Source organism: Schistocerca americana, chromosome 8 (genome assembly GCF_021461395.2).
Source record: "Schistocerca americana isolate TAMUIC-IGC-003095 chromosome 8, iqSchAmer2.1, whole genome shotgun sequence".
Classification (NCBI taxonomy): domain Eukaryota; kingdom Metazoa; phylum Arthropoda; class Insecta; order Orthoptera; family Acrididae; genus Schistocerca; species Schistocerca americana.
The window spans coordinates 105189737-105215629 of NC_060126.1; positions in this window are offsets into that span (position 1 = coordinate 105189737).

Sequence of the window (25893 nt, forward strand, 5' to 3'; positions counted from 1 at the left end):
GTTACAAGAAGTTCTAATTTCAGATTTACTAATTCCCGGTTTTGTCAGTTACATAAATATGTCACCCGAAACAAGTGTTGGAACAGCTGTTTTGGTGAGGGAAGGGATTACAGTAAGCGAGGTGGAACGACTGGAATCCCGAAGGGGAATAGGACTAAATATCTATGATGTGACTATCATCAACTTGTATGCCCCTTCAGGAAGTTCTCACCGAACTGACAGGGCACGTTTCTTCAAAGATGACCTCATATATTTGTTAAGAAAAACTCTAAGACTGCTATTACTTGGAGATGATTTTAATTGTGTTTTAAATCGAAAAGATCAGTTACCGTACCTAATTTTAATTTCTCAAGTGAACTAAAACAACTAGTTACTGGTTTAGAATTAAAGGATATATGGGAAATCAAATACCCCTCCATTGTTGAGTTAACTTTCGTCACGGCAACATCACGTAGCAGGATTGATAGATTATATATTTCTAAAAATCTTGAAACTTCCGTTAAAAAAAGTAGAAAGCATTTCTACGTACTTTTCAGACCATTCAAGTGTCTTAGCTTACATAAATCTAACAAGACAGCCAGTTCGTCGATTCAAGGATCAGTGGAATTTGAACACTTCCTTGTTAGTAAATCTTGATTTAGAAGACCTGATTAAAGAAACATGGGCAATATGCCTGCGTGCTCGTAGTAGATATGCCACTGCTATCGAGTGGTGAGTTAAAACGGCAAATCCAAAGTTGAGGAAGGTTCTTATTCAATACAGTGCCCAGAGCGCAAGAGAACTGAAACGCACTATAGAATATTACTATTCCGTTTTGAGAAATCTGTATGATCAAGTCTGAGCAGGTTCCTCACTTCGGATAGCAGACATCAAAAAAGTCAAAGCCAAGTTACTTAATATCAAGAGAAGTCAAACGGAAGGGTTGAAAATAAAATAAAAGGCGAATCAGAAGATGAAACTACTTCCCTGTATCATTTAGTGAAGCGTACGAAAAACTGGAGAAGGACTTTTCTTGATGAAATTTGAATAAAACACGGAACGATCCTCAGAATCCAGCAGGGTATCACGGACGAGATTTAGCACTATTATTGCGAGCTATATTCTGTACATCAAAGTAGTGATGCTTCCTTGGAAGAATTCCTTGACATCCTAGCCCCCAGCTGACAGAAGGTGGCAACGAAAATTTTCTCGAGATTGTCAGTGAAGCGGACGTGTATGAGGCTCTGTGTGCCTCAACATCAAAAAATCTCAAATACAAGCTGGTCTGTCAGCAGAGTTTTTCATCCGTTACTGGCCAATAGTCGGTGCGAAAATCATGGACATTGTAAATGAGGTTATTCAGAGTAAAATGATTCCGGCTGAGTTTAAGGAGAGTAAAATTGTTCTGGTGCCAAAAAATAATAGAAACAAAGATTTAAATAATTTTCGTCCAATTTCACTGCTGAATTCTCATTATAAATTAATAGCTAGAATGGTAAACAAGAGAATTTCATGCCTTACAGATAAAATTATTAGTCAACGTCAGAACTGCGTGCAAGACAGAACCATTTTTCGAAACCTAGCAGAATTCAGGGATATCATTGTAATAACTTCTGTAACAAACATAAAGTGTGCTTTCTTTTTTTATATTTTTATAAAGCGTTCGATGCAGTAAATCATGAATATCTTCTAAAGACAATGAATAAAATAGGTTTCAACAATAGGGTCATACAGTTGATTAAGAACATAGCAACTGGAATAAATGCTACAATAGCGGCGAATTGTCAACAGTCCAGGCCGATGCAGATACAACGAGGTGTTCCTCAAGGAAGTCCACTGTCCATGTCTCTCTTCGCCATTTCGCTGGAACCTTTCCTCCGACATGTCCATGTTACATTAAAAGGCTTAACATTATCAGGAAATAAAACAGTTATAACAGCCTATGCTGACAATATAGGGGTCATTATAAGGAATAATGACGAGGTAACCACGCTAGTGATTGATTCGTACTGAAGAGCATCTGGAGCCAATGCAAACGAAAAAAAAAAGTTTAAATCTCAGAGGTTTTGATAATATAAACGTCGAGTTAGTTCGACAACATAAAACACTTGGGGTCACCGTGACAGCACGCCCCATGAAAATGGCGGCTTTAAATTGAAAAGTTGCAGCAGATAAAGTGCAAGGAGCCATTATACAGAATTTAATTCAAAGAACAAAGCATATCAACTCATGCATCCTTGCTAAAGCTTATAATACTGCCCAGCTGTTTCCAATACGTACTGACAACGCTAGCGAGGATAATAATGTCCAAAATCAAAAACTTTTTGTAGAGAGGTGAAGTGTTCAAAGTACCTGTTAAAGTAGCCACTTTAGATCCTAAAAATAGAGGACTAGGATTAACTGATATAACAGATAAATCATTTGCACTTTTTATCAAAAGGCAAGTTAATTTAATAAGAGACTCGCGAGAAAGCATAACCAGCCAACTTTTCGTGATCTCGAAGGGCAACGGCCTTGCTGCAGTGGATACACCGTTTCCCGTCAAATCACCGAAGATAAGCGCTGTCAGGCGTGGCCGGCACTTGGATGGGTGACCATCCGGGCCACCATGCGCTGTTGCCATTTTTCGAGGTGCACTCAGCCTCGTGATGCCAACTGAGGAGCTAGTCGAACGAATAGTAGCGGCTCCGTTCAAAGAAAACCATCTTAACGATCGGGAGTGCAGTGTGCTGACCACACGCCCCTTCTATCCGCATCCTCAGCTGAGGATGACGCGGCGGTCGGATGGTCCCGATGGGCCACTTGTGGCCTGATGACGGAGTGCTTTCTAAACCTCGAAGCGTGCTTCCCACCGATTGACATGCAGAATATCAACAGTCGTTTACAGCATGTGAGGATTTTCTATGTTGAGTTTAGTTATGTAAGTGTCGAACTCAGGCAGTCACGACACTTAACATCAAGAGCCATAATGCGGGAATGAAAGAAAAGCGAAGGAAGGGACAAAATAGAACCACAGTTTCCAAACATAGAGTGGACTGAGATTTGGAAAAACATTAGTTCTAATGTGCTCACGTCTAATATAAGCTGAAAGACTGTACGCAATCTGACTCTGTGAAACAAATTTATGTCAACAGTGCCATCTAGTTGACACAATAATTCATAGATATACTTGCAGTGGTCACACAAATAGTTGGAAGTGGATCCGGGAGCAAATAGCTCTGATGACGAGGACATCCTCTGAGTATATATCGCTGTCAGTGATACACAGGCCTGAAGCATGCTATTTCCCAGAGGCAAAAAATAACACTGTGTACTGGTTGCTGGGAAATTACGTCCTTAACAAGTTAGGATCCCACAGCACCATAAATTTCAAGGTACACATGCTGTGTGAATTCCAAAAAATTAGAAGGTATTCGAATCACAAGAAAAAGTTCGGTAATAAGTTAAAAATTATATTTGAAAGGATGGGCATTGGTTAATAATAAAAAGAAGACTGTGTTGATAGTGATGTATTGTAGTTACCTTAAGGATATTATTTAAAATTTTACTGTATGTTTTTGGTGTGTGCTTTTTCTACTTCAGAGGGCAGTTTTTGAAATTTTATAAACTAATGTACAGAACGTATGTGACAGTCAGATAGTGTGTCTAATAGTTTCGAAACACGAAACATTAAAGCTGCATTATTGATTTATATTAGAAACCTGGAAATTGACAGTTTTTATGGAAATGTCCTTATCGATTGGTTAAAACCATAAAATTCTATCTGATATAATGTAATACTCAATGGCTGGCACATTGCCCCACTTATTATATAGGTCTGATCACTTCACATACTTAACATTCAATTAATGTCAAGAAAGTGTAGTTGGAAGGCTAGTCAACTTTATAATTCCTCCTTTCTGCCATTCTCAAATATTTCAGAAATTGTGTAATATGACTATTAAATTGTTTTTATGTGTGATGGGCATAATCTTCCATATTCTGTATTTTGTGACTTCCATACATGTGTGAAATGCTCATAGCTAGTCTGACTAAACTGAGAAGGTTAAAGATCAGTTTCTACCCTTAACCTCTCTCGCATAGAGACGATTTCCTTGTGCACATTAATATATTAAAAATTATCCCACCAACTTGCTGATATCCTTCATAAATAGCTATTTCTGCTTCTGTAAAGATTGGACCACATCTAATTCAAAGTGCAGATTTTATTTCTTCATGCTGAAGTTTGAATGTCCTTAAAACAAACTTTTCTTGATGTTTAACTTAATTCTTTCTGGTAATTTAGTCAGTAACACAATCTTCTATTGTATTTCTTTAACATCAGCATAACTGCAATGATCAAACTGTTTTTGTTTGAATCATTTCATGTATAACACGTGTACATGGTTAGTATATGTACTTAGTAGGTATGTGGAATGTGTAGCATTCTTATTTTAATAAATGTTTTTATATATAAAAAAGGTAGTGTCTTTGATTCATAATCAAAATGTCTTCAGTCCCGGGTTCGAATCCAGCTGCTGCTTAAATTTTGATTAATAATCAGCACTGGTGGCCGAAGACATCTGGCATAAGAAGTCATCATCATTCTGCCAACGGCCTTGTCAAAGAGGACAAGGAGCGGACAGAGGTTCTCTCATCCTAGGGGTGGGAAACTGTCCCTAACGGCGGAAGAAGCAGCAATGATCAACGGCATGAGGATGCAGAAGGCAATGGAAACCACTGCATTAAAGACACATAATGTGTATTCACAGGACATGTGGCCTGCAATTGAAGAAGTGTCATGATGATATCTTCATTGGCAAAATATTCCGGAATAGTCCCCCATTCGGATCTCCGGGAGGGGACTGCAAGGGGGAGGTTACCATGAGAAAAAGATTGAATAATCAACGAAAGGATAACGTTCTACAAGTCGGGGCATTGAATGTGAGAAGCTTGAATGTGGTAGGGAAACCAGAAAATCTGAAAACGGAAATGCAAAGGCTCAGTCTAGATATAGTAGGGGTCAGTGAAGTGAAGTGGAAAGAAGACAAGGATTTCTGGTCAGATGAGTACAGGGTAATATCAGCAGCAGCCGAAAATGGTATAACAGGAGTAGGATTCGTTATGAATGGGAAGGTAGGGCAGAGGGTGTGATACTGTGAACAGTTCAGTGACAGGGTTGTTCTTATCAGAATCGACAGCAAATCAACACCGACAACGATAGTTCAGGTATATTTGCTGGCATTGCAAGCTGAAGATGAAGAGATAGAGAAAGTGTATGAGGATATTGAAAGGGTAATACAGTATGTAAATGGGTATGCAAATCTAATAGTCATGGGGGACTGGAATGCAGTTGTAGAGGAAGGAGTAGAAGAAAAGGTTACAGGAGAATACGGGCTTGGGACAAGAAATGAGAGAGGAGAAAGACTAATTGAGTTCTGTAACGTTATAGCTAGTAATAGTGAACACGCTGTTCAAGAATCACAAGGGGAGGAGGTATCTTGGAAAACGCCTGGTGGTACGAGAAAATTTCAGTTAGATTAGATTACGGTCAGACAGAGATTCCGAAATCAGATACTGGATTGTAAGGCGTACCAAGGAGCAGATATAGACTCGGATCACAATATACGGGGTGTTCAAAAAGTCTCTCCACAGTGCCATGTGATTGTTAGCTGCACGTGCTGTATGCCCCAGTGAATATACCGAAATAAGGAATAGCTCAGTGAAATAACATTTATTAATTTATTGAATATTCATTTTTACTTACAAATTTTCACATTAAATGTTGAAAGTGTCCCCCCCCCCCCCCCCCCCCTGTTGTTGAACACACAATTCAATTCGTCTAATCATGTTTCCAAACACAAGCTGTAACATTTCTTCTGTAACGGAAGCAGTGAAAGTGGATATTACAGTTTTCAATTCATCAATGGATATCCCTTCCATTTTGTTGAACGAAATTTTTGAACCATCAATTCATCAATGGATATCCCTTCCATTTTGTTGAACGAAATTTTTGAGCCATTGACAATAATGCAGTCTCTTGCCATGATCAGTATTTTTCAGTTCTTGGATGACTGTCACTTTGTATGGCAAAAGTTCTAATTTTTCCTTACATCTATGTGGGCCATTCCGACACTACGTTGATTTCCTGGGAGAGTTCTCTTACTGACTTGTTTGGACTCATGGACATTTTATTGGCAATATCAAGTAGTTTATGCTCAGACAAAATGCTAGGATGACCACTTCTCGGTGCATCTGTCACTCAACCCATACTTCGAAAGTGTAGTCTCCGGGAAAACTGAATTAAATGTTCGACGAACTGAAACTATGTATTTACCACCAGCTTTGAACACTTGTTCGGCTAAAACACACGTTCTTCAATGGTTAGCATTTTAACAGTGACAAAAATGAAACAAACGAACAAAGGAACTAAACTTAAACGTTCACGTCAACTCGTAATGACACACACCAATGATACGACTGACGCTGGCTCATATAAACGAAACAGTGGAATGTTGGGAGAGTCCACATGAGGGGAAGTAACCCAGGCAGGTGAACAATCATACAGCACACGTGGCTAACAATCATACAGCACTGCGGAGTTATTTTCGAACACCCCATAGTAGTGATGAAGAGTAGGCTGAAGTTTAATACATTGGTCAGGAAGAATCAGTATGCAAAGAAGTGGGAAACAGAAGTACTAAGGAATTATGAGATACAGTTGAAGTTCTCAAAGGCTATAGATACTCAATAAGGAATAGCTCAGTAGGCAGTACAGTTTAAGAGGAATGGACATCACTAAAAAGGGCCATCGCAGAAGTTGGGAAGGAAAACATAGGCACAAAGAAGGTAACTGCGAAGAAACCATGGGCAACAGAAGAAATACTTCAGCTGACTGATGAAAGGAGAAAGTACAAAAACATTCAGGGAAAATCAGGAATACAGAAATACAAGTCACTGAGGAATGAAATAAATAGGAAGTGCATGGAAGCTAAGACGATCAAAACAACCTTCGATGACATTAAAAGCAAGGTGGGGTAACATTAAGAGCGCAACGGTAATTCCACTGTTAAATGTAGAAGAGAGAGCGGATAGGTGGAAAGAATACATTGAAAGCCTCTATCAAGGGGGAGATTTGTCTGCTGTGATAGAAGAAAAAACAGGAGGCGATTTAGAAGAGATAGAATCAGAATTTAAAAGAGTTTTGGAGAATGTAAGGTCAAATAAGACGGAGGGGATAGATAACATTCCATCAGAATTTCTAAAATCATTGGGGGAAGTGGCAACAAAATGACTATTCACGTTGGTGTGTACAATGTATGACTCTAGTAACATACCATCTGACTTTCAGAAAAGTATCATTCACACAATTCCGAAGATGGCAAGAGCTGACAAGTGCAAGAATTATTGCACAATCAGTTTCGCAGCTGATGCATCCATGTTGCTTACAAGAATAATATACAGAAGAATGGAAAAGAAGATTGAGGATGCACTAGGTGATGATCAGTTTGGCATTAGGAAAAGTAAAGACACCAGAGAGGCAATTCTGACATTGTGGTTAATAATGGAAGCAAGACTAAAGAAAAGTCAAGACAGATTCATAGGATTTGTCGACCTGGAAAAAGCGTTCGACAATGTAAAATGGTGCAAGATGTTCGAAATTCTGAAAAAAGTAGGAGTAAGCTATAGCGAGAGACGAGTCATATACAATACTTTCAACAGCCAAGAAGGAATAATAAGAGTGGACGACAAAGAATGAAGGGCTCATATTAAAAAGGATGTAAGACCTGGAGGTAGCCTTTCTCCCCTACTGTTCAATTTGTACGTTGAAGAAGCAATGATGGAAATAATGATGACATTGCTATCCTGAATGAAAGTAAAGAAGAATTACATGATATGTTGAACAGAATGATCAGTCTAATGAGTACAGAGTATGGATTGAGAGTAAATCGAAGAAAGATGAAGTTAATGAGAAGTAGTAGAAATGAGAATGGTGATAAACTTAACATCAGGATTGATGGTCACGAAGTAGATGAAGTTAAGGAATTCTGCTACCTAGAAATTAAAATAACCAATGACGGACAAAGCAAGTGGAACAGCAAAACCAGACTACAAAGGCAAAAAGAGCATTCCTGGCCAAGAGAAGTTAGTATTAGGACAAAGCTTATCTAGTGCAAAGTACCGTTATCCAAGATAGCGGCAATGACTTCATCCTTGATGCCAGCCATGATGTCATCTGATGACATCATCCAAGATGGCGGATATTGGTGGGAACTTTGAATTTTGGTGGGAAGATAGGTCAATTGGGCTACCTCCATCAACCTAACCCTCTCTCCCAGAAAATGGTGGGAAGTTCAAATTCCATCAGGACAATGCAACACACCTCTACTAACATAAGAAAATGGCAGGAAGATAGGTCACTTGGGCTATCTCCGCTAACCTAAGAAAATGGCAGGAAAGAAAGGGCATTTGGACTACCTCCACTAACCTAAGTCATCCGACCGCCACCTCTTCCGAGGAATTAGTGTGAAGTTTGAATTTTGGCAATAAAGAAATGTCACTTGGGCTATCTCTACTAACCTACGAAAATGGTGGGAAAGAAAGGGGAGTTGGGCTACCTTCACTAACCTAAGTCACCCGACTGCCATCTCCTCCTAGGGATTGGTGGGAAAAGGAGCCTGTGCTGGGCTGCTGGAGAGAGAGGAAGGAGTGTACTTTATTTATTTTGGAACAATTTATTTAAGGGTGGATTTTATAAGATAGTATATTTATCACAGTGATACGGAACACACGCTCTGACATGCTTGGGGTCACATCACACACCCCACAGACATGTAAACTACTCCTAAATAATGCTCTGCAGACACACAAACAACTCCTAAATTACCAAAATAATTTCAGTACAGACATGCAAACTCCTCCTCAATAATGCAGTACACTGATGTACAGACACGAAATCAACTTGTAAACTGTCCAAATAATGCATAGCACAACCTACAGACCTGATCACAAAATAATGCAACAGACACGCAAACAATGTGCGCACGCACTGGCCACTGCCTCCCTGTCCACTGGACTGCACAGGAGACTACTGCGCATGCTCCCAGAAGTCAGGATGCACCAACAGCCCCATGAAGGGACGCAGCCATCAGCTGCCAAGCCACACACAGGTGCCCGTTCGGGTCCCTAAAGCATGAGGCAGCAACATCCCTTTCGTACTTGGTACCTGAGAAATTCCTCTCGAAATGCATGTTCACCTAGGCACCATTCCTGACACGACCGGCTGGGAGTGAAGACCTATTTGCAGAGCGCTTCGACGCCAGACGTAAGCCAGTGCAGGCCATCACTCTTACTCTGCTGCCAACGGCAAGTGAAAGTTCTTTGAGTGTTATACTGACATCCCATGTCTATCTAAATAAGCGCCAAATCATCCTCTGGATCGCGCATCCATGTATTTAGCATTGCTGGCGCAATGACACATAGCTGTGGTGTGGGTCCAGTGCGAGCACCATTCGCCATTGTTTTCTGCAGATGAGACTTTCAGCAGCAAGAAACTATTTTACACTGATAGCCATATTGCACCAACAATTAAACCTTGCAAAGTGCCCTAAATATCGTGAAATATGGAAAGACTCTTACTCAATTACACTGCTCTCCCGCTGAGGACAAGAGATTGAATATTAGACCATGGAACCGATCTCCAACCCAGTAATATATCGCCATGTACTGTGTCGATGTAGTTAACACACAATTCATATCTTGTGCCATCCAAAATTAGCCCTCTTACATAATTCATACATATACCATGAAGACAGACAGTGCATCCCGACTTCTGGGAGCGTGTGCGGTAGTCTCCTGTGCAGTCCAGTGGACAGGGAGGCAGTGGTCGGTGCATGCACACATTGTTTGCGTGTCTGTAGGCTTTGCTATGCGTTATTTGGACAGTTTACAAGTTGATTTCGTGTCTGTACATCAGTGTACTGCATTATTTAGGAGGAGTTTGCATGTCTGTACTGAAATTATTTTGGTAATTTAGGAGCTGTTTGTGTGTCTGCAGAGCATTATTTAGGAGTAGGTTACAGGTCTGTGGGCTGTGTGGCATAACCCCAAGCATGTCAGAGTGTGTCTTTTGTATCAGTTTCAAAGTCAATCCCTAAATAAATTGTTCAAAATAAGTAAAGTACACTCCTTGCTCTCTGCAGCAGCCCAGTACAGGCTGAGTCATTTTACCTCCAGAGAGTCATCTTGGGTTATGTCATGGAACGGACAACAGCACCCTCTGGTGACAGTACTGTGTTCTAGGTCAGACCACAGGGTAACCACACTGTTTCCTGCCATTTTCCAAACTGTCTCAGGTTACGTCACGGAATGGACGACAGCACTCTCTGGTAGCAGTACTGTGTACTAGGTCCAGCCCTGATGGTGAACACACTGTTTCCTACCATAATCCCCCATCTTGGAGAATGATACTTGCATCATCAGCGACATCATGGCCGCCATCTTGTATTACATCACGGAATGGACAACAGTCCCCTCTGGTGGTAGTACTGTGTACTAGGACAGTTGGACTCTGGACCTCGTGGCAAACACACTGGATGGTGGTAGTGCCTCATATTGTTTAAGTACATACTGGTGCATGATTTTAACAGTTGACAATTAGCAAGCATATTTGCAGAGTCTTTTAGATAGATTATTATTTTGACAATCTGGACATAAATGTATTCCATTATTTACGAGTGGTTTGCAGGTCTGTAGGCTCTGTGGCGTGACCCCAAGCATGTCAGAGCGTGTGTCCTGTATAACTCTGATAAATATACTATCTTACAAAATCCATCCCTACATACATTGTTCCAAAATAAGTAAAGTACACTCATTCCTCTCTCCAGCAGCCCAGCGCAGGCTGAGTCCTTTTCTCACAAATCCCTAGAACAAGGTGACTTAGTTTAGTGGAGGTAGCCCAGCTGCCCTTTCTTTCCCACCATTTTCTTACATTAGTAGAGGTAACCCAAGTGACCTTTCTTTACTGCCAAAATTCAAACTTTGCACCAATCCCTAGGAAGAGGTGGTGGTCGGATGACTTAGGTTAGTGGACGTAGTCCAAATGCCCTTTCTTTCCTGCCATTTCCTTAGGTTAGTAGAGATAGCCCAAGTGACCTATCTTCTCGCCATTTTCTTAGGTTAGTAGAGGTATGTTGCATTGTCCTGATGGAATTTGAACTTCCCACCACTCTCTGGAGGAGGTGGGTTATGTTGATGAAGGTAGCCCATCTGACTATCTTCCTGTTAAAATTCAAAGTTCCCGTCAAAATCCGCCATCTTGGATGACGTCATCAGATGATGTCACGGCCTCCATCTTGGATGACGTCATTGCCACCATCTTGGATAACGGTACTTCGCGCCAGAAACAGTTTTGTCTCAATACTGAATTCTGCTAATATCAAATATCGGCCTTAATTTGAGGAAGAAATTTCTGAGAATGGACTTGTGGAGCACAGCATTGTATAGTAGTGAAACATGGACTGTGAGAAAACCAGAAGAAAAGAGAATCGAAGCATTTGAGATGTGGTGCTACAGACGAATGTTGAAAATCAGGTGGACTGATAAGGTAAGGAATGAGGAAGTTCTATGCTGAAGAGGAAAGGACTATGTGGACAACACTGATAAAGAGAAGGGACAGGATAATAGGACATCTTTTAAGACATGATGGAATGACTTCCGTGGTACTAGAGGGAGCTGCAGAGGGCAAAACCTGCAGAGGAACACAGAGATTGGAATACATCCAGCAAATAATTGAGGATGTAGTTTGCAAGTGCTACTCTGAGATAAACAGGTTAGCACAGGAGAGGAATTTGTGGTGGGCTGCATACATCATATCAGTCAGAAGACTGATGGAGAAAAAAAACAGGTGCTCATCAAAAATGCATTTGACACAGAGTGTTGCCGAACTTGGTGGTCTTGTAGGTACTCTCTGCCAGTTTATTCATGTACATGATTATGTAGACAGCCGTCTCCTCCTCCCCCACTCCAACCTCCTCCCTCCACCCCCCCCCCCCTCCCCAATTCCGTGATCATGCCACAGGAGGGCACGAAACAGAAGAGCTGTAAAAACATACAACCACTTTGTTGTGTTGGATCACGTTCAAATTTCGCTGAATAGTTTTGAACACTCCCTTGTGGATCCACCCTGTACACCAGAGCAAAACCTGTCGTCGGACTACAGAGGGATCAGGTCATATTCAGAGGGATTGCAGTCCCACAGTGCCTTACACTAAGGTTGCAACGGCCAGGGGTTGCTCCAATGTGGAACGTTGCCAAGAACGCAGCCTTATTGCTCATCGCACTGCAACCTGTCGTTTTCGTCAACGAAATGTGTGCCAATCAATGCCTCAAGGAAAGTAGTGCTTTCATTGACGCCATTTATGCCACCTACTGAAGGCGATTCGTGTCTAATCTGAGTGGTAGTGCGTCTGGAATATTTTCCTCTGCCACCTGTGAGAAAACCGCGTGATTCCAACGCTGGGTATCACGATTCTGATCTCTATCGCAGAGGCGGGAAAAGATGCGTTGAAATGTGGGTAAGAGTGGGTGCTGCACGCCCACAGTGGGGTTGGACAGATTTAAGTAAATTTTGGTGCCAATGTGACATTATTAACCCACCTTCACATAAGCTTCTGAGCTGTGGCCTTTTCTTCGCATTTGTCGACAACTTGTTGTTTGAAGCATCGCTGAGCTCGAGGATGACATCGTAGGACGCCACGTGTTTGGCCCCATTAGATAGGAAGGTTGTAGGCATCTTTGAGCTAAATTTCAGACTTACGTGTCAGATTAGGGGACAATTAATGGGTTCTGAAAAAGTGGTCCTTTAATTTTATTGTGCAGTGTGTGTGTATAGAAGTCAAGAAGAATGCATCTAACTTCTCTATAGTTCCAAAATATGCAACGCTAGGCGAAACACATGAGAATGCAGGAATTCCACAAAGGCTTAAGGAATGGTTAGCGCAGGGCCTAAACAGATCTTTTTGACTGACTTCTCGAATTTTTTGTTGTACTCCTCTACGTACACCTGCCAATGACATGACATCACAGCGCACATTTTTCCATCTGCAACTGAATGGCTTTTGACACATTCTCTAGTTCACCTACTTGGATTTTCATATTCATAAAATAATCTACATAACAATAAGGTATAACCTTTGAAAAAGTAACCTTTAGAATGTTACACTTCAGTCGAAACATTAATAAATCGCTGGTAAGCACTTCACTGTACTTACACACATATTTCTAAACCACACTTATGGTACACCTGTGTAGGTGGAATATCAAAAAAACTTTTCATGTAGAATAACTGTGTCTAGCAAATAACTGGTTATCATCCATTAAATTTCGGGCATGCAGCCGCGCAAATAAAATTTCCTCCACTGATATTTTGGCCGCGTATCGTCCGGCCATCCTCAGAGTGAGTCACAAGACTGACGACAAGATGCCAAGTGTGGCCTTATATGCTCCACCGTGGCGGTACTGCGCATGTGGGTCATAGATGCTGGTCGGTTGCAGAGACATACGCTTACACATGCACCACCTGTGGCGAAGGTGTACAGACATTCGATTCGCTTATTGATGTTTGATCGGTGGCGGTGACGTGATGACGACTTCTCTGCAGTTTGATTACTTAAAGTAGTAAAGGAGTTTTGTTGTTTGGGGAGCAAAATAACTGATGATGGTCAAAGTAGAGAGGATATAAAATGTAGACTGGCAATGGCAAGGAAAGCGTTTCTGAAAAAGAGAAATTTGTTAACATCAAGTATAGATTTAAGTGTCAGGAAGCCGTTTCCGAAAGTATTTGTATGGAGTGTAGCCATGTATGGAAGTGAAACATGGATGATAAATAGTTTGGACAAGAAGAGAAGAGAAGCTTTCAAAATGTGGTGCTACAGAAGAATGCTTAAGATTGGATGGGTAGATCACATAACTAATGAGGAGGTATTGAATAGAATTGGGGAGGAGTTTGTGGCACAACTTGACTAGAAGAAAGGATCAGTTGGTAGGACATATTCTGAGGCATCAAGGGATCACCAATGTAGTATTGGAGGGCAGCGTGGAGGGTAAAAATCGTAGGAAACCTAGAGATGAATACACTAAGCAGATTCAGAAGGATGTAAGCTGCAGTATGTACTGGGAGATGAAGCAGCTTGCACAGGATAGAGTAGCATGGAGAGCTGCAGCAAACCAGTGTCAGGACTGAAGACCAGAACAACAACATCCGTTTGTGTTCTTATTATCAAATACTGGATGAATAAATTCTGTGTAATTTACGCTCCATTTTAAGCGGAAGTTGTAATGGAGTCACGAATGATGGCGGTAGACCTAAGGCTTGTTTTGCGCACCTACATCACGAATTCTCCGACAGCCAATGTGTATTCTGCTAAGAAAATTATGTCAACTGCGAGCATTAAACAAGATTATAGTGAGTTATTTAGCGAATTTTCATTCCATTTGTTGCCAGCTATCATCACTGATGCTGATGGTAAGCAACAAATTCTATATAAGCAAGCAATAGACATAATTTGCCGGATAGTAGCTTTCTTCAAGAGCGAAGCACACATATGCGCATGCCGCATCTGTCGCCTGATGATGATGACGTTTGGTTTGTGGGGCGTTTGACTGTGTGGTCATCAGCACCTGTACAAAGTCTCAATTTTTACACAGTTCAATCTAGCCAGTGTCACGAATGCTCATGATGATAATGATGAAATGATGAGGACAACACAAACACCCAGTCCCCAGGCAGAGAAGATCCCCGACCCAGCCAGGAATCGAACCTGGGACCCCATGATCTAGAGACAGCAATACTAGCCACTGGACCATGAGCTGTGGATGCATCTGTCACTTGAAACAGGCAATAATGCAATCCCTGTCCATGCCTCAACCTGCACAGACTGCCATCATTCATCAATCGGACTATAGTTTTTCACATGTCGGAACATTCATGATGTCTTATCTCCTCAACAATCTGTCATACAATGACGTACTTTTGTAGGCACATTCAATGCTGTATGTGGATATATCTAAAAATGTGTTGGAAACACAATTAGTAGCAAAGAAGAAATAAATTAAAACATCATGCGTGATGCACCAGTTTTCTGCATTAACAGCGAAAATTTAATAAGCAAATAAGCAATAAACCTTTCTTCTTTTCATCATTTTATGTGGGTGCAAGTGAGGAGGAGGGGGGGGGGGAGGGGGTGGCAGAGTGTGTGTGTCATTGAGAAAAAGTTTGGCAATAGTTTGAGATTACCTTTTTTATGTAGTGAATGAACGTGTGAATCACAGATGCAACAAATTTTCCAAATGCTTTCCTGTACACTCCTTTCCTTTGGGGTTTACCTTTCATATATTGTTTGCATCCATATCTGCCAGAATACATTATCATGCTCTCATCATAATCCAAATCTTGCTCAGGCTGAAAGTGGGGGGAAAACACTTTGCTTAGCATATTTATTATTAGATGAAGTTTTCACATTTGATCATTTACTTTCATGTGTGTCTTATCACAGGGGAGAATGAATTAATTGCTTCAAATCTCTCTCTCCTCATCATGTTGTGCACCATTTCATTTCTCATGTCCAATCCTGCATACAGATAATAGCATCTGCTTGGTAGAGGAATTCAATTTCCTAGAAAACATTTTATCCTGTCATGGGCTATTTTGGGACTTAGACTGTTCTTGAACAAAGCATATTTTGTCAATTCAGTGATGAGAAATTTAATTACCTGTTGTTGTTATGGTCTTCAGTCCAAAGACTGGTTTGATGCAGCTCTCTATGCTACTCTGTCCTGTGCATGCTTCTTCAAATAATAACTACTGGAACCTACATCCTTCTGAATCTGTTTACTGTACTCATCTTTTGACTTTATCTGGGTCTCCCTTTACAATTTTCCCCCGCACTTCCCTCAAATACTAAACTGATGATCCATTAATGTCAGACATCTTTCTGTCAAGTTTTGCTCCAAATTTCTTGTCTCCCTAATTCTATTTCAGTACCTCCTCATTAGTTACGTAATCTAATAATCTAATCTGCAGCATGTTTCTGTGACACCACATTTCAAAAGCTTCTAGTCTCTTCGTGCTTAAACTCTTTATCATCCATGTTTCAGTTCCATACATGGCTACATTCCAAACAAATATCTTCAGAAAAGACTTCCTAACACTTGATCTTAACAAATTACTCATTTTCTTAATTATCTAACCATTCCAAAACAATTAAAGCACTGAATGGAGACGTGTTTCTGTATTTACTATGACCACTTCAAGAAATGTGGCGATAACACTTGGCAGTCCTCTCTTCTCCATTTTTTGATTACAATATTTAAGATCTGTTTCACTTTTGTTGGTCAAAACCACATCTGCATCAGCCTGAAGTGACTTGGTTTAACATTACCTATCGTCCACTCCAATCTTCTTCAGACTCTTCATCCAAACTACATTTGCTTCAGAAACTCACTAAATCTCTCTGTTACATCTTATTCCTCTCCTCCTGCCCATGACTATCCAGGATTTCATGCACAGACACTTCTCTGAAGGGAGGGAGTCATTACATTGACTGTGTAGTCTATACATAGGTAGAAGTACTCCAAATTGAGCGAAGGAAACTGTTAATACAAATATCTGCACTTAATTAACAGAAAAAGACACAGACAAATCACACGCATGCACAACACAAGTCTAGAAGTGACTGACTCAGAGATTATTGCTACATTGGAGCTGCAGCTTTGTCCAAAGAATTTCCCCGTTGGAATACTCGATTGGCACTAGGTCACCACAACTGTTCTACCTAACATGATGTATATTCTACACAAATTAAAAAGTGGATTATGAAGGATAGCAATGAACAGCATTTTGTGGCTGATCTGTAACGTAAATTGCAGTTGTTTCAACTGTATGATCAAGCAAAAGTTGTAAAAATTGTATGATATAATGTGATAGAAAATAATACTTACTTCCCATAGAAGTAGTCTTGAATAATTTAAGCACCAGACACTGACCTTGTCCTGCTTACTACTAGCAGATACCCACCTAAATATCAATAACAGAACTTTCTTATCTGAAAGATATATGATAGGCATTCCAAATGTACGCATTGTTGCAAACAGGAGAAAAAAATGGCTATAAGTTACGTGACACATACAAGATGGTCAGAAACAGTCTAGAAAGCTTTCAAGGGTGTTGCATAGTAGGTTGTGCTGAGAAATAATTGTTAAGGAAAATATTTGATACAAGCACTGTTTCAGATTTAATTAGCTTTGAAGTTAGCCATTCAGGTTGCTGCACAAATAAATTCAAGCAGCCATCAGAGACGGTGTTTCCAGATGTAGTCTTTGTTTGATTTCCTACAATTGGAACAACAGAGCAATACAAAAATTGGTCATGGGACGACAGCAAGGATCAAACCCAAGCCAACAGCTGAGCAGTCTTGCATGCTATCATTTATACTATGAGAATGCACACACAGTTACCTGATTGGCTAACTTCAATGCCAATTAAATCTGAAATCATGCAACATACTGAATTATTTTCTTAACAGTTACTTTTTAGCATAAACTAATGTGCAATACACTTGCAAGCTTATCAAACTGTTTCTGATCACTCTGGCAGGCAGAAATGGATTAATGTAAACAGACAACTCTTTCAGTGATCTCCAAATGGCAGTTTGAATGATATCTCTCAACAACAGTAGCATAAAACATTGGTGGAACCCTGGAAGAGAAACAGTGTATCTGTGATATTTTTGTCACATAAAAAGTGTTTCATGTATCTAAACAATCTAAAATTTTGTATACATAATTTTTTTCACCCTGTACATAGGAGCAAACAGTCAGTTGGTCAAGTCTGCTAGGAATGCACACACACAGAATTTTAACATTGAACCATACCACAGTGCATGACATATTCCTTGTAGCATCTGTCACTGAAGTTGGGTAAGCATTTCTGTGGCACCTCAGTGCATATTAAAAACAAACCTCTGACAAAACATACTGCTCTTCTTAATATCTCTTTTATCCTATATCAGTTCTGCTTGCTAAAGGACTTAGAGAAGCAAGTAGGCCTACTTAAGTGTAAATCAAACAAGGGTTTCGTAAACCACCTCCTTCACAGGTGTACTACACTTCCCCAGTATCTCTTCAATTTTAGCTAACAGTGGCATCATCTGTAGGGGGCACAGCTTTCATTGCAATTCACTCAGAGATAGAACCACCATAGGTCACATATTACTTAATTTATTAATTATTTTCATTCAAAAGATGCAAACATCTGCAGATATTCATTGACCTGGTAGCAACAAGTTAGATGTTTAGTGCACTGCTCAGTACCATCATCAGCACGATCACTTTCTGTTGATGAAGGGGTGTGTGGTGCTCAAAACTTCTAATATGCTTCTAACGAAGCTGGCACTCACCTTTGTCAAGCAATTTACAGTCAATACATCAAATATTATATTGCACGTTGCAGTTTTATCTGTACACTATTTCTTTCTGGTATCTGCCTTTTCTATTAGTTTTACCTGATCATTCCACTTTGGTTTGTTTCATACTCACACTCCCATATATTTAATGAATGTTTTCATTTCCTGTGACTGCTCAGCACTCGTGTATTCAAATATGTGGAAAAACCCCATCATTGTTTATTTCAAGTATGTTATATCCTTGAAGTGTGATTCTGTGAAATCTTGAAACCAATAATATAAGGCAATCACAAAGTCATTAGACTGAAAAACTATTTCCCAGTCACAGCTTCCACGCATAGTCCTGATCAAAGTTTCGTTTCTGGTGTGAGGAAGCAGTGGATGCACAATACATCCACAGTAGCAAGTTCAATTGCAAAATCAGTTTGGATTCTTTAAAAAAAATTAAAACAAAATTTAAAAAGAGATTCCAAAGCACTTCTTAGAATTTTTTTTTTTTTTCGCTTTTAATTTCTGCCAGCATTCAACACATATCCATTTTGGCAAAAATTCCTCATAGGCAATACCTCATTTGAATGTACTGGACTTTTATATAGTATATGCACATAGTAGTCAGCTAGTTCATACCAATTATCAAACACATTATGTACTCTCTTTTTCCATCAGTGACAGAAGTTCTGAACCTCCTTCACATCCATGACTTCCAAGAGAAGTACCACCATGTCAGAATATAGCTACCATTTTCTTAGCTGTTGAAAATGAATGAGTAGCATCCTTATAGATGTTCCATAACTTCCAGTGAATTTCCATTTGAGATAAACCATAAAAAAAATTGATCAAATATTTTGTGAAATGATCTGTCTAACAGGAAGAAATAAAATGGATTAGAGAAACATTTGATGCATCTCAGCTGCTGTACAAGATTTCAAGCATCATTCAAAGGAGTGTCAAATATTTCTCTAACCTATTTGATTTCTTGTCCTACTTTCAGACAAATCATTTCACAGAACATCTGACCACCAATTTTTTAAATGCCTTTTACACGCGAGTGCGTGCGTGCGCGTACACACACACACACACACACACACACACACACACACACACACAATTTTGTCCATTTCGTTGGCTATGAAAATTAAGACAAAAATTTTGCCTCTAGTTACTTGTTTTTTGTTAATTAACCTTATTACTTCTGAGCAAATGAACCAGTTTTGGGAAAACAGATCTCATGCTGCCAGTTTTATACTCCATTTGTCCATTTCCCTCTCACTGTTTGGCTACAAAAATTCAGACAAAAATGCTTAGTGTAATTTATAGGAAGTCTGTTTTCACACCACTTAAACATTTGACCAAACGAAAATGCCCATCTCCATACTGTGTGTGTTCTGCATTTACTTTTCATTGTGCAATAAGCTTATATGTCCTACTGAATATCCAACTTTGTTTGCCATTGTAATACCATTACTACCTGATTTTCAATTCTGAAACCCGTTAAGTAACTTTGTTTACACAATACAAAATGGGGACAGATGATACAAAAAATTATTAGATTACTATAAAACAGGTGAACATCATATCCCAGTTAATCCTAACAGCAACATTTCATTCATTCATGAAACAGAAGTGAGGAGGCTTGTTACCCAAGTATAAGGGGCAGCCAAATGAAAACGAGACAGATGGGGAAAAAAGAAAGTAAACTGTTTGTTATTTCAAAAATTATTACCATAACTGTTTATACATTTATCCCACTTTGAGACAAGGTGGTCAATGCCTTCAAAGAAAAATGTTTGCAGTTGCCTACCATAAATTACCTTCCCACAGTAGTTTACTGACAATAATCATAAATAATACACAGCTTGCATTTTAGCAGTCATCACAATTCTGCAAGCTAAAAATAGTCCAATGAAAGACAGCTACATAAAACAATATTATGACAGGAAAGTTGCCACGCACCTTATAGCAGAGATGGTGAGTTGCATATAGGCACATCAAAAAGACTGTTGTGACTATCTGCAGCTCAGCATTTCCACTATATGCTGAGTGGCAACTTTCCTTTCATAATATTGTTACATTCCAGCCTGAATTTTGCACTCTTATATAAAACATTGATCTCCGTAAATGTTTTTGTTTGGTGGCCTCTGTGTCCAGGGGCTAAAATTAATTTATCAAAACTTTCCAATCTGTTGGTCCAGGTTTTCTTTTACAAATGACTGAAACACTACAGTTTCCCACTGGTTTTATTTCAGAGCCTTTCTTGAATGCAAACGTAACATTTGTTACACTTTTCATCACATAGTTCATCAAAACAGATTCATATCTTTAACATAGGACATAATTTCACAAAACAGAGATGAAACAAAACTTTCCAGAGCAAAGCCATAACCAGTACCAAACACATAACACAGACTACTTTCCTTCACTATGCCTAGAGTTGAACTAAACTGAGACAAAACACAGACCACTTCACATGGTGTCGATTTATGGCCAAAGACTGTCGTATATCAGAGGTAATCATCAAAGAGGTTATATTGATCTGTATTGGGACATAAACTATGTACATCAGAAAAGTAGAGATTCATACATAATTGTAAAATATAAGTTGAATTAACATTAATAATTATTTCATTCAATTTTGTTTAAGTTGGATATAAGTGTTCGTCAATGACTACATTTTTAGAGTGAACATATTTTTGTATAAAATGTATACCAACTATGTGCTTAACTATCAAGTAGAATAAAGAAATAGAAACAATAGATAAATACAGACTGGAGCAGCTCCCCAATAAAAGCTTAGCACTACACAAATATCAACAAAAAGTAGTATCAAGTGGTTCATTAACAGTGAGAGGAGCACTGATTGAGTCAATTTGTAAGAACAAAAATAATAATTGCATTGTTATAATTACTGCCCCCCCCCCTCCCCACACACACAACAACAACAATATCACAATCACACACAAACATACATATAACATTCTGTGACTTTATAAGACCTACTACTTACAAAAATATAGTCATCTTGTATAGTTTAAATATAAGTATATTTCTTTCTGTGCATGTACATTTTAAGCCCAAATGTCTTCCATTAATTAACTATGTGATAAAAGTATTAATATTAATTAACTGTGCTATGACAAAACTGAACCTTAATTTTTTTGTAGAGCTGTTGCTTAATTAACTGTGTTGTAAAGTACAGGTAAAGTGTAAAACTTATTTTTTTTTCACACATGGCACATACAGGATGTCCCATGTAAAACCAGTACACCTCACACCTGAGATTCAATTAACAATGAATTAACTAAAAAAGAACAGAGAGTACAGGGTGGAGCACTGTAAATTGCTGAATTGGGAACGAAATAAACAATAATGAACACTTTAAAAACTTACATTTTTATTGTTCTCATATTGGAAGTTTCTAATTATGTGGATTAAACAGTACATTTGGCAAATGTCTACCTTCACAATCCACACGCTGTCACTGTCATTTTTTGGAATTCTCATGCACTCTTTCAAGCATGTCTTCTGGTACTCTTGCAATTTCAGCCTCAATATTGTTCCATAGGTCTTCCAGGGTGTTGGGATGGTTGCAATATGCCTTTGACTTTAGGTAACCCCAAAGGAAAAAATTACAGGGGCTAAGTTCAGTGATCATGCGGGCCAGTTGACATTCCCCATCTGAGAGATTAGCCTTCCAGGAAATGTTTACCTTTAAAAGTTCATCGTAATGCCCACTGTGTGTGCAGTGACATCATCTTGTTGAACCCAGGTACCCTGTAATTGCATTGACTCAAAAGCCGACTGGAGAAACTCTCGCAGCATAGTCACGTAGCGATCCGAATTCATAGTTACAGCACGACTTTCCTGGAAAAAGTAGGGGGCCAATGATGCCTACTCATAATATGATGCACCACACAGTGATGCAGTCTGAGTGCAAGGATATCTGGTGAATTTGCCTTGGATTCATGTCACTCCAGTATCATATATTCTGTTTTTTTTTACACACCCACTGAGGTGAAAACATGCATAATCAGAAAAGAACACATTTGTGTCACAGGATATGGTTGCAAGCATGTCTCCACAAGATGTTCTTCATGTTACATAATCCTGTACTGAAAATCGCTGGACCACGCACATTTTATATGAGTGAAAATTCGTTTCATTATGAAGAATCCAGTGGAGAACATCTTGAAATGCCGAGAGCAAGTGCGTGTTTCCAAGCTGATTGCGGTACTGCTGCTCTCACTCGTTCGACATTTTGTGGTGTTGTAACACTTCTCTCAGGTCCTCTTCATATAAATGACACATCCCCTGTTGTTCTGAATGCATTTACCCAATTTAAAATTGATATACAGGAACACATCCACATGGGAGTTCTACAAATCGCAAACGAAAAGCACACTGCACTGTAATGATCGAGTGGGAATTCAAGAAATACACTTCAACACAAAATGATTGCTCCTCAGGTGTCCACTGTATTATCACAACTGAACAATTACTGAATACAAACCTCCCATCAGTCACTATAAACCACGCCCAATCTCTCCTCTCTTCGACCAACAGTGCCATCACGACGTGAATTCTAAAAAAGAAATTTACCAAGTTCCATCATGTAGTAACATTAAAAATTGTGTCGTTACTTGTTTATAGGTGGCCATGGACATATACGCATTACTAATTTCATGTGATGATGTTACCAGCAACACACACTAATTCTGTGGGTATTATGTTTTTCATTTCTCCAGTAACATTCTCTTTAAGATTGTCTATTGTACGAGGATTGTCAGCACCCACTTTGCTTTTTAGTATGCCCCATAAATAAAAATCACTCAATGTTAAGTCTGAGGCTTTGTGGTCAGATGCCTCTACTGACACATCTGTCTTCAGGGAACACATTGTTGATGTGAGCCTTACTTTGGTTGAATGTGTGAGTTGCTCCATTTTATTGGAATATTGCGTACAGCTTCTCTGGGCCTGTAAATTGTGCAAAGAAAGAGTCAAAGATCTCCACGTATCTGGCATTGTTTAAGGTGCAATTGAAAAATATGGGGTCAATGACATGCATGACAAACAATGCACACCAGACACCTATCTTCTCAGAACGAAGAGACTCAGAATATTTCAGCTGTCCTGTGACCAGTACCTGCAATTCTGGAGGTTTAGATAATTTTACAAATTAAATTAGGCATCATCTGATATTAAGTAAAGCAAGGGATCCAAGTAATTGTTAGCAATTGATGTTAACAGCCAGTGTGAACTCTTTTTCCTGATCCTCAGTTTCAGTACTTGTTCCACAGCTTTTAACTTCATATTTTTTAGTACACAGTGACACAATGCACAAAGATACACCAACTTGCTGTGATGACATCCTTATCGACCTGTGGGAACTTCTCAAGATGTCCACATAAATTCTGTCTATAGTTTCAGATATCCTAATGTTGGTCGCCTATTCCTCTGACATTCTGAACAGATCCTACAGCCCTCCATTTGTTGTACAGATCTTGAATATTGCTGGTCATCGGGAGTTTCCTACCAGGATCCTTCACTCAAGGCATTTCTTTACATTCCTTGACGGAGTCTGTCTTTTTGTAACATTCCACAATATCAATTCACTGTTCTAAAGGGTACTGCCCCATTTCTGTAACACCTCAACAATACAAGCTTCTCACAACAACTGATGAGCAAACACACAACTGCATTCAACTTTCCAAAAAAGTGCAGTATAATCAAATTTCAAAACGGTGTTTTCAATTGACAAGCAATTAGACTAGAGATGATTAACTTGTAGATGAGGTGTACCAGTTTTATGTGGGACGCCCTGTAAAATTAAACAATGGAAAATCCAGGATATGCAACTCACACCCATGTATGCAGTCTCAGGCAACTTGAAATCACACTGTGAGCAGCAGCACCAGTGCATGATTGGAGTGGCAACTGGGTGACGGTAAGAAGGGTGCGGGATGGGGGGTGGGATAGTATAGTGGGTGTGGCAGACAGTGAAGTGCTGCAGATTAGATGGAGGGCAGGAGAGAAGGTGGGTAGGGGGAAGTGGCAGAAAGGGGATAAATTTAAAAAAAAATTAAAAGATGGGGTGTGGCAGTGAAATGACGGCTGTGTAGTGCTGCAATGGGAACAGGGAGAGGGCTGGATGGGTGAGGACAGTGACTAACAAAGGTTGAGGCCAGTAGGGTTATGAGTACATTTGATGTATTGCAGGGAAAGTTCCCACCTGCACAACTCAGAAAAGCTTGTGTTGGTGAGAAGGATCCATATGGCACAGGCTGTGAAGCAGTCATTAAAATGAGGGATATCATGTTTATCAGAGTGTTCAGCAACAGGGAGGTCCACTTGTTTCTAGGCCACAGTTTATTGGTGGTTATTCATGTGGACAGACAGCTTGTTGGTTGTCATGCCTACATAGAATGCAGCACAGGGGTTGCAGCTTAGCTTGTAAATCACATGACTGGTTTCACAGGAAGCCCTGCCTTTGATGGGATAGGTGATGTTAGTGAATGGACTGCAGAAGGTGGTGATAGGAGGATGTGTGGGACAGGTCTTGCATCTTGGTCTTTTGCAGGGGTATGAACCATGAGATAAGGGTTTGGGAGCAGGGGTTGTGTAAGAATGGATGAGTATATTGTGTAAGTTTGATGGACTGAATATCACTGTGGGAGGGGCGGGAAGGATAGTGGGCAGGACATTTCTCATTTCAGGGCACAATGAGAGGTAATAAAAACCCCGGCAGAGAATGTAATTCAGTTGCTCCAGTCCTGGATGGTACTGGGTTACGAGGGGAATGCTCCTCTGTAGCCAGACTGTGGAACTTTGGGAGGTAGTGTGAGACTGAAAAGATAAGGCACGGCAGATTTGTTTTTGTACAAGGTTTGAAGTATAATTATGGTCAGTGAGGGCTTCGTGAGACCCTCAGTATATATTGAGAGGGACTGCTCATCACTACAGATGTGATGACACAGGTGACTAGGCTCTATGGAAGAGATTTGTTGGTAGGGAACAGGTGCCAGCTGTCGAAGTAGAGGTATTGCTGGTAGTTAGTAGGTTTGATATTAACTGAGGTACTGATGTAGCTATCTCTGAGGTGGAGGTCAACATCTAGGAAGGTGGCTTGTTGGGTTGAGTAGGACCAGGTGAACCAAATGGGGGGAGGGGGAGGGGGGGGGAGTTCTGGAGGAATGTGGATAGGGTATCCTCACCTTCAATGCAGACGGAAAAGACGTGATCAATGAATCAGAACCAATTGAGGGGTTTGGGATTCTGGGTTTTTAGGAAGGATTCCTCTAGATGGCCCATGAATAGGTAGGCATAACATGGTGCCATGTGAGTGCCCAAAGCTGTACCCTGGATTTGTTTGTAGGTAATGCTTTCAAAAGAGAATTATTTGTGGGTGAGGATATAGTTGGTCATGGTGACTAGGAAGGAGATCGTTGGTTTTGAATCCATAGGGCATTTGGAAAGGTAG